The sequence below is a fragment of the Pteropus medius genome, unplaced genomic scaffold (assembly GCF_902729225.1).
Source record: "Pteropus medius unplaced genomic scaffold, Ma_sr-lr_union100, whole genome shotgun sequence".
Lineage (NCBI taxonomy): Eukaryota > Metazoa > Chordata > Mammalia > Chiroptera > Pteropodidae > Pteropus > Pteropus medius.
Window position 1 is genome coordinate 4,189,070 of NW_024346062.1, and position 10,341 is coordinate 4,199,410.

General features: G+C 36.3%; 1 non-coding gene across 1 annotated transcript; it reads left to right on the forward strand.

Annotated features, from left to right (window-relative positions):
- The first annotated feature begins 9,208 nt into the window (after positions 1–9,208).
- Positions 9,209–9,310, forward strand: LOC120612694 (U6 spliceosomal RNA). Its single transcript, XR_005655514.1, has one exon. It is a non-coding gene; the product is annotated as a U6 spliceosomal RNA (small nuclear RNA).
- The last annotated feature ends 1,031 nt before the right edge of the window (positions 9,311–10,341 follow it).

The following is a 10,341-nucleotide window of genomic DNA, read 5'->3' on the forward strand; positions in this document are numbered from 1 at the left end:
TGTTTAATATTATACAAGATAATAATTTGTAATGTTTGGGGTTATCTTTTCTACCTGATGGAAATCAGTTGCATTTATTCCAAACCAAATTAATTCACTGTAGCGACAGGGATCATTTGCATTTCTCTCAGTCGAGAATCACTTACAGTAGATCAATTTTTATTCCTACAACTTAATTTCTACCCTTACTGAGTTGCAAAATAGCCTAGTCAATAAAAGCTTAATCAAAGGTGCATTCTCCTATAGAATTATATAATACCCAGATGAGCTAGACATTGCCTGCCACTCTACTAAAAGGACACCCAGTGATCTCTTTTGTCTGCTTCCAATTTGGAGGTAATTGTTCTTAACAGTGATCATGTTAGAGGAGAGGTTGAAGTGTCCATTGCATGTAGCAATATTCAGGTCACTGGTGACCTTAGCAAGAATAGCTATAGTTGAATGGGGGTGGGAGTGGAAGGCAAACTGGACAAGTTGAAGAATAAATGGAAAGCAGGATAATAGATACATGAATGCAGGTGATTTTTACAAGGCTTCAGAAAAGAAATAGAGCAGTAGTTGGAAGGCATGGAAGATCAGGAATTAATTTTTCTTTACAATTGGAATGACTAGATATATAAGGCTTGTCTGTTCCCAGCTCTTTAAACTTTTTGCATCTTCTTCTTGGCTTATAACTGGTGAGGGAGCCCAGCATAGCAGCCTCCGCCAGCAAGGTTAATACCAACTTCCAGAACTGAAAGATCCCTTGGGGAAACTGGAAAATGAGATATGCAGAAGGAATGTGCAATTGGAAATGGGAGAAGGAGCCGAAAGACACAAACAAAGGAGAAAAGAAGCAACCATAAGGAAATGGAAGTCTAAGGGTAGAGAGAAGAATTTGAGAGGTGGGGTAAGTAGTAGCAGAGACAGTAGTGGCAAAGAAAAATAAACTGCATTGCAAGTATGGCAAAGTTGCTAGGGTGGGTAACAGTAGCCAATAGCCATGATCTTTTGAGGGGAACACTGCCAGAATTTCCCTTGTCTGAGTCTCCAGAGATACCATTACAAGCACTGGTGTCAGAGGTGCCGTAGTATACTAACTAGTGCTTAACAGAAAAATATCTTAAAGTACATTTCATTGACTATCTTTTCTGAACCAAGATTCATCACTATGTGGTCTAACAATGAAAATATGCTTATGGGCCTGAATATATGAAAAGAGAATTATTCAAGGAAACCCATCCTCATGTTTAGTGTTGGACACAGAGTTAGCTTTCTGTATAATGTTGAGTAAGTACACACTATATTTACTGATTATTTCCTACTTTAAAGTTTTAGAAAGCTACTCAAACTGAATGAACTCTTTACTGGGAATTATGGACACTCTTGATTCATAAACATCTTTATCTCCCTAAATTCAAGTCCTTGTTTATATACTTACGTTGAATGGAAAATTAGAGAGACATCTCTTAGTTTCTTTAAAAATAATAATTTTTCTGAAACTACAGAGAATGTTTCTTTTGTGAAAAAAAGTATTTATGCTGTCTTATTTCCCCTAGGGCTATTAAACACTGTGTGGTAGTCCTTTATCAGTAGTGTTTATACTGCATGATTTTGTTTATTTAGATGCTTGTAGAGTGTAAAATTATGGGTTTGGTGGTTTGTAGTCAGAATTTGCTTTCCCCATTTCTATCCTTGCTTTTACTTGAATTATGAAGTTTTGTTTTTTTTTTTGTATGTTTTTGTTTTCCTCTGTAAAGCAGATAAAGAGTATGTAAACTCCCCAAGGAGCTTTCCACAGATTGATAATTGGGGAGAATTCCTCTCTATTTTGGAGCTGCACGCTTTTCAAGTCAAGTCATCTAAAAGGAGCATAGCTTGGGTCGGGCTGGGGGGTGGACTTGTAACATCTGCAGCTTTTCCATAGCAGGGTCGTTCATCTGCTTTCCCTTCTCCCTTTTTAAGTTCGGAAGCAACTTAGGAATGCTGATTGGCTCAAAGAAAATATCTGTTCTCTATACTGTATACAACCTATTTGTATGTACTTAATGATAATTAAGATCTTTTTTGTATTATGAGCTAAGTTATCCCACAAAATTCAACTCTTTTCTTCATGTATTTCTTTGTGATTGGTTGATCCTGGATCCACAAAGAAGTTTGCAGTGATTTAAAGGAAACATATTCACGCTCCTTCCATTACGTGTGATGTGCCGAAGGTAAAACAAATCTTCCGTGTAGCCAGTGCTAAAAATAAACTATGATTTCAATTACAGAATTAAAGCATCATCCTGAAACCCATCCTGTAGAAGTCTCATATAACTGCCACTGAGTTACTTTTTATTTTTTCTGACTTTACTCTAAAGGTTATGTAAGCATTGCGCAGCCCATGGCTCATTCCAATATTCAATAAAGATTTTTGAAAACTTCAAAAATCTCTCAGGAATTTCCTCTGGTTATAAATTAATAGAAAGGATGGAATTTTTGACAGTCGATGGATAATTTAACATATAATTACTCATTAAAAACATAAAAAGAAACCAAAGACACCCGGCTTTGAGAATTGACCTCACTGGTAAGATTATTTTTTTCCTTTGTCTTCTCTTTCGCCCTTTTTTTAGATGGCTTTAAAGCAAAATGCACTATTGAAAACTCAACAAACCAGTTATCTCTGCACACCCTTCTTGCATTGCTCTCCCCTGAATTCATCTTTTAATGCATACTTGCAGAGAGAATCTGTCTTGATAGGCAAAGGAACACTGCCCACCAGAGGGCAACTTGGCAATACTTTGTCTGTGTAGTCTACATGCACTTATTGAAAGTCTACTTGATGCCAGCTACAGTACTAGGTGCTGGGTTGTAGCATTAAGCAATCAGAGCAAAGACCAATTCTTGTAAAGTTCATCATATTCTCTAGCTTCTCTTCTTTCTCCTGCATTTTCTCTCTCTGATTGAGACTAAATATTGGCGCCAGAAGAAAATTCATAAAGAAAAATCAATAGTTAAATAAGATTATGTATAGGAAAGAACTTTGGAAACTATATGAGTGCCCCATGTTGATTCTTTCCATGTTAGTTATTATGTCACCACCCAGCTGAGTGTTTAATGACTACCTACATTTCTCAAATAAATCTCAAACTGTTGGACTAGAAATTTTGTGGCCCTATAAGATTTGCTTCTTGTCTATTTTTACATTTATTTACCTTCAAATTTCGATGCATTGGGCAGCGGGGATCATTCACTCTTCTTCACAGCCACATCACAAACCTCTTCACTTAGGTTATGATTTTCCTTTGCCCTGGAATGTGCATCTCCCAATCTGTTACTTCCTGTCTCTCCACTTGCCACCAACAGTTGAACTCTACAAGGAGGACCAAGAGAGGCCCTAGCACGGGGGTAATGGAATTCTACAAGGCACAGGATAACTGCAGCTTCATGGGCCAGTTAGCATAAACCTTTGTATGAAAATGCTAGACATGAAAAGGCTACAAATGAATGTCCTAATTTGGGAGCACAGAGGTTTTATGGGACTTCAGCAGTAGGAGGCAGCCTATATATGCTAATTTCAGAAATGGGACTAGAAGAAGAACTGTTCTTGCAGTCTGGGTATTGGGACAATCTGGAGTTTATCAAGAGTGGAGGGGAGGGTGAGTTAGGAGATAAAGTCGTTTGCAAAAGGGTAAGGGGACAAACAGCTGTAGAGACCAAGGACATGTGAGGGCTGCAAAGGAAAATTCTCAAGCCTCTAGTCCTTCAGGGTCTCTCACAGTAGACTCACATCTACACTGTGGATTTGCCCTAGATGAGAGAGCTAATAAGGGCTCTTCCGAATCACAGGTACTGGCTAGAAATTTTTCAGTAAAAAGAAAAATGAATAAGTTAAATTCTGCTTTTTTGCTGTTATTCATTCCACTTGCACAAAGGACAACTGAAATCTCAGAATTTCCCAAGGATTTATTATTTGTGCTTGTCAGCACACCTGAATAAAAAATCAAACCCTTACGAATTATCTAATCTAAGTTTTCAGGTTGCTTCAGGGAAAAAAATATCTAAATGCTTAGGGGCAAGTCAAGTATAAAATATGCTTTGTGAAAATGCCTGATGAATTTTGACATGACATGCTTTATTAAAACAGATAATCAGATAGTAAGGGCCCTCAGGCTTTGGAGGCTCTTTGGTGTCAATTTTGAGGAAAAGGTTAAAAGATTTTGTCCTTAAGTTTCACTGTTATGCTTTATTTTGGGGATCTTTTTAGAAATGTTCATATTGTCATTCAACAAAACTACAAAAAAAAAACAGAAGATCTGCCATAGCATTTTTATGTGAAAGATTCAAGTTTATCATCAGGCCATAAATTGATCTTGTGATATTTAGTCTACGTGATTTCAATTTTTATAATAAATATAAAAAAGTTAAACATTTATTTTTTGGTTACTCATATCAACTTTCTATTAGTATTTGTAACAGATTTCTCAAATTTGGTATTTCTTACACTGAACTCCTAATTTTCCTAAACCAACTTGCTCTACCCAAAGACAGACATACCTGTCAGCAAATGGCAATTCCATTCTTCCAGTTGCTCGGGCCATGATCTTGGAGTCACCCTTGCCTCTTCTCTCTTTCTTATATCCCAACATTTAAATGATCAGGATATCCTATTGTTTTATCTTCAAAATAGTTTCAGAATCCAATCCCTTTTCATTTCTTTCAATACCACCTTCCTGGTCCAAGCAGCCATCATCTATGGCCTGGTTTATCGAAGGAGCTTTATTTCTTCGGCCTTCCTATTTCACTCTTACTCCATATAGTCTACCCTCAAAAGAGCAGACAGAGTAATTCTTTAAAAACCTCATATCATTCTGCTTAAAACTTTCCAATATCCTCCTATTTCTCCCAAACTAAAGGTCCTTCAAAATCTCCAGGCCCTAAGAAATCTACCCCCTCACCTCCCCATACCCTGTACCTCTCTGACCTCACCTCCAGGGACTCTCTCCCCTGCTGAGCTTCAGTCACCATTGCCTTCCTTGCTCTTCCTCTGTTCTGAAAGTGCCTGTGGTAGCCTCTTGGGCGCTTTCCTCCAACCTAAGATTTCTTCTCCTGACTCCATAAGAGCTGAATCCCCAGCATAAAAACTACCAACCTTGAAGCTGGCAGGAGACAATGATCAGGAGAAAACAGTGCCTTCTATCATACTCCTTTAAAGTCTCCTATTGAAGTCACATGTTTCTCTTAAGCACAAAGATCAGTTAAATCATATGTGATGGAAAGAAAAGAAAGGGACTGTAAGGTGACTTAATGTAGCTGTAAAGTAATGAGAATGGAGCCATAAGCCACAGATGAGATTACTTCCAAAAGTACCTCACATTATTTTATACTCTTAACTTGCATTAAAGTTAGAAATTTCATATGAACCTTCCTGTACCATTTAGAAGAGAAGCAGGAATATGGGATTTATATATGTATAAATGAATATGGTTCCTAGGAATCCAACGAAAGCTGCCAGGGTGGGGTTTCCTTCTAGTTTCTGAGAAACTCTGGTCAGCTTTGGCAGATGAAGTATTTTCATCATTGATACTACTAGCCAATGCAAACAACTTAATGAGATTATGAATTTTAAGGTCTTAGATGATGACCAAAGAATACAGAAATCAGCCAAAAAATGCATGTTCTGTGAGGTCCAGATTAAGAAGCATTGATAAAATTCACCAAAGTGAGCATTGCTATTTTAAGTATGTATTACATATTTTCTTAATAAAAGAAGAGTGTCTGCATAATCCATCTCCAGTGGCTTTTGAGCAGAGATTCAGGATACAGATCAAGTTTCCAGGACTGACTGCAAATGTGCTCATCCTTTGGGAACACAAGAAAGGAAATCTAATGATGCAGAAATCTTAGAGCTGCCAGGAAAGAAAGAGACCAGGAGAAGAGCTGTCTGGACAACAAAAGCTACTCCCAAAGAGCTTGAAGTCAGTAGTTCAACACCTCCCCAAACCATGCTTATTGACTTCCAGGGGTGGAGGATGAAAAAGAGTGATTGACAGTAAGCCTCACTTGTCTTTCAGATGTACTGTGATTTTTGCTTGACATCACCAAGAAAAGTAAACATTATCTTTGTCTCTTATGGTCAATTATTAGATTATTTTTAAATGACCCAATTTTGTCCAGAAATTGGCATTCTTTCTTTATGATTTTCATATTCCCCAAGCTCCTGGAGTTCCCTGAAATTCTTAGCAAGAATTTTAGATATCAGCATTAATTTTATTTCTTTACTTCTTTATTATAACCTTATGGTCCCACCATCCACCCTAAATCCTCCTTTACCTTCCTTTTTTTCCCAGCTTTACTGAAATATCATTGACAAATCAGTTTGTAAGCTATTTAAAGGTAAAAATGTTTACCTTCCTTGATCCTTAAAAAGAAACACTTTTTTCTTTTTGGTTCTGCTGTTTCCTCCAGTATCTCTATGTTATAAACTTACATGTTAGTTTTTGGTTTATTAATTATAGTCACAATCTCTTATTAGCTTTCTGTTGTGATGAATTATGATTTAATCATTTACATAACTATGCTGCTAAATTTTGTTTTTCTCTTAGTTGCCTTGGTTATTTATTTTTGTTTCTATCAACTATAAATGGCATCTCTTTACTTTGTTCTCACTTTTAGCCATCTGGACTTATACATTAATATTGTCAAATTTAATAACATTTCATTTTTGTTCTATGTCAATAAATTCTTCTATTTTTTATATGTAATTTTTTGTTGTTTTAGCTAACATCTGTGTATAGCACTTACTGTGTATAGCACTGTTACAAGCACTTTTTGTAAAGTAACTCATTGAAGCCTCACAACAAGACTATAAAATAGATAGCTATTATTATTCTTATCTTATAGAAAGAAAATTGAGTAGCATAGAAATTAAGTAAATTTCTGGATTCATAAAGCCTGTAAGAATTTTAGGTGGCAATCCGCATCACCACCTTGTCCGGCATGATAGGCTCCCGTCCTCTGTAGGCATAAGGAATATGGCAAGGCCTCCTGGTCCATCCTTCCAGTGTCTGGTCCACAACCAAAGATGATTAAAAGCATTGTTTGTATCATCAATAAAATCAAGTGCTCAAAAAAAAGAATTGCAGGACCTGTGTTCCTAACAATTGTGTAATACTCTCTCTTTTTGAAAATCATTAACGACCATGTACCTTCCACTGACAATATAAATAGTTTCCATTCCAACGTCAAATAGTGTCCTATGATTACATTTAGTTTCTTATTTGGTTTATTTGTTCCTTAGAGTCCCTAATTGTTTCCCTCTCACCCCCCTTACATTGCTTGCCTTTTCTGTCTCCTAAATTCTTTTATTAAGAGTGCTATTAAATGTCTTTTTTTCCCCTCTGAAACCTTTTCCCAAGCCTTCCATTATCCTGCTCCAAGTATGAATCGCTGCACAGTCCTCTCCGGAACTGGATCATCTGATTGCTAGATCTCACATTTTCCTCTTTGGTTTTCTGTCTCATTGTGCTATAATGGATCTTCAATTAACCCAGGAATCTGCATTGTAATAAATTCTGCATTTTACTCAAATGCAGATGGTACTTGGACCTTCCTTTGAGAATCCCACTGTAGGGCATAGAAGAGAAAGAGGCAGATTAATTAACAAGCCAGTGTCTTCTGATAAATACTTTAAGAGGAAACAGAGCAGATAAAATCAGTATGTAAAGGTCTCTAAAGTACCTGAGTCCCACTAGAGTTAAAGAGATGGTAATTCTTCACATACATGTAAATGAACTGAAAGGATATGGATGTCATTATCAGATTCCTTTCTTATTTAAGAAAAGCTCATTTACTTAAATAAAGAACCTTTAATTATAAAAATTCCAAACTTTGAAATGATAATATTTTCATTTGCTTTGCAAAGTACCAATTGTACAGAATAATGTTTCTTCTGCATACATGATTGATGTATCTCTCTCAAACACAGATCCATAACCTCAACTCGCCCTTTTAAAATAAATAGCAATTTTCAGACTTGTCTTTTCCCAAGCATATCTCTTGTTCTCTGAACCCCTAGGTGTTTGTTCGTTGTGTCAGGGCAAACCTCAGGCTCAAAGACAAAACTGAACAGGTAAACGTGTTGAAACTGGAAACTATCTTTGCTGTCAGCTATGTCAGTTGGCGAAAGGAATCTATTTGGTTGAAAATAAATATTCAAATAAAGTCAGTATTACATTCAACCTATTTTATTAATTTATTAAGAACTTAAGCTATTTTTTCACCATGTTATTATAAATGTAGATAGGTAGAAATACGCGGACTCAAACTGTGAGGGAAGTAAAGGTGACGGAGTCTTTGTTAGATACTTGAAGTAGATTGTCTTGTCTTCCTCTAGTGTATATCCACTAGACAAATAGTTATGATTGCGCTACAGATTTTAAATTCTACAGGGACGTTACACACTCTGATTGAAGTTTAACATGATTGGGCCCAAAATAACCATGGCCAGATGCCAAGTGAAATTCTCCCTAAACATGAATGTCTTGCCCATTTTCCTAATCCCGGACAAGGGTTGCTTCAAATCTATTCACCACCTCTATTAGTTAGAACAAAAGCCCTTGACTTACTTTTTCTTAAATTGTCCCTTCTAGCCTGTACTTTTTACCTGGCAAAAATAAGTTTGTGGCCAATATGTAATGGCTGACGTGTGGATTGATTTAGCAAAACTTAGGTCTGCTCAGCTTGCAGTTTTAAAGATATATTTATCCAAAAGTGACTAACTTATTTTTATACATAGAAATTTCCTTGATTTTTAGGCTAGTCATATAGGAAAAAGGAAGCAAGAGAGGAGGTAAAGAGAAAGCGAGGGGGTACCTGGAAGGTATCTGCTATAAGCTAGCACTGGTTTTGCCTTTGAACCTTTCACCATCCACTAATCTAAAAGCTCCTTCACTCACATTTTGGAAAAGGGCTCACGTCTTTTTCCATTAGTCATCTTGTGATTCAGGTTGTTTTTTTTTTTAAAGGATCGGTTTACCAATAACATATTTTGACCAAAAATAAACTAAAATCAAAAGAAGAAAAGTTTACTAATTCACTTATATATTATAGGGTAATGAGAAAATACTAAGCCGTAAGTCAAGAGGGTATCAGTATATGAATCACTTTTATCCACTAAAAATGCACTTACTGATGGCCTATTCTATACAGGCACTGAGTGAAAATAAAGATCCCACTCTTCGCTTCACTTCAGCAGTGCGTATACTAAAATTGGAACTGTATGAGGAAGATTAGCATGGCCCTGTGCAAGGATGACATGAAAATTCATAAAGCATTCTATATCTAAAAAGAGAAAGAAATAAATGTCCCACTGATAATTATATCCATATCATTCAAACTTAGAAAAAAAATGTAGTCTTAATTTCTCCCTGTTACTTATGTTTATTTTTTGTGACAAAAAAAGTATTCTTGCCCTTTACTATTGAAAAAGTATTCTTGCCCTTTACTATGTTTTTTAAGTCTTCTGTGATGGCTCGTTATGTCAACTGTGGTTGGTACATGCTGGAATGGGACCACTATCCAAGAGTTTAGACTCTAATCTGGGACATAGATTAATCAAAATATGACTATTTAATGTTGTAATCATGTTTGTGATCTCAAGTTGAGTTTTTTAATATAATAAGTAACAACAACTGTTACCTATATTTTGGCAGGGGAGGGGTACTAATGGCCAACATTAGAGACATATAATATTAGAACAGTAACACAAAATACTAATAAAATATTGCCATTTGGGTTTAATTACTTTCTTTTAATCACAATAGAATGAGTTTAGCTTTCTTCATTTAACAATACTTTAAATTATAATACTTCAAGTGAATGAAAACAGGTGGTTCTCCCTGGCCCTGTGGTTGAGTTCTCTGGTCCCAGGATTAGAAACGAGTTGCCCCGTCCCAGACAGATGAAAGCACCACAGCAAGCAAAGCTGAGGAGGAGAGGAATTGATGAAGTAATTAGGCCTATGAGAGTGGACCAGTTGTGTCAAATAAATAATTTAATTCTAGCCTCTTTCATTAATAATTTAAAAAACCTGAAGAATGGGGGTGCTTTGGCTATCTCCTTCTAGTTCCCATAAATTACATGCATAGAGCGCTCAAAACTTCTGTTGCCAGTTTAGGCTTAAAAAGTGGTTCAGGGATTAGAATGTCTTTCTCTTCTTCCCTGTCCTGCCTGAGGCCAAAATGTACCCACAACTCTCACTTCAGAATCAGTTTTGAAGGTAAAGGCATCACTTGCAGAGTGGCTGGATATTCACAAAAGCTCTGCTCTTCTTTATAGCATCCACCCAATTTAAATCCAGAGTGGTTGGAATTCTTG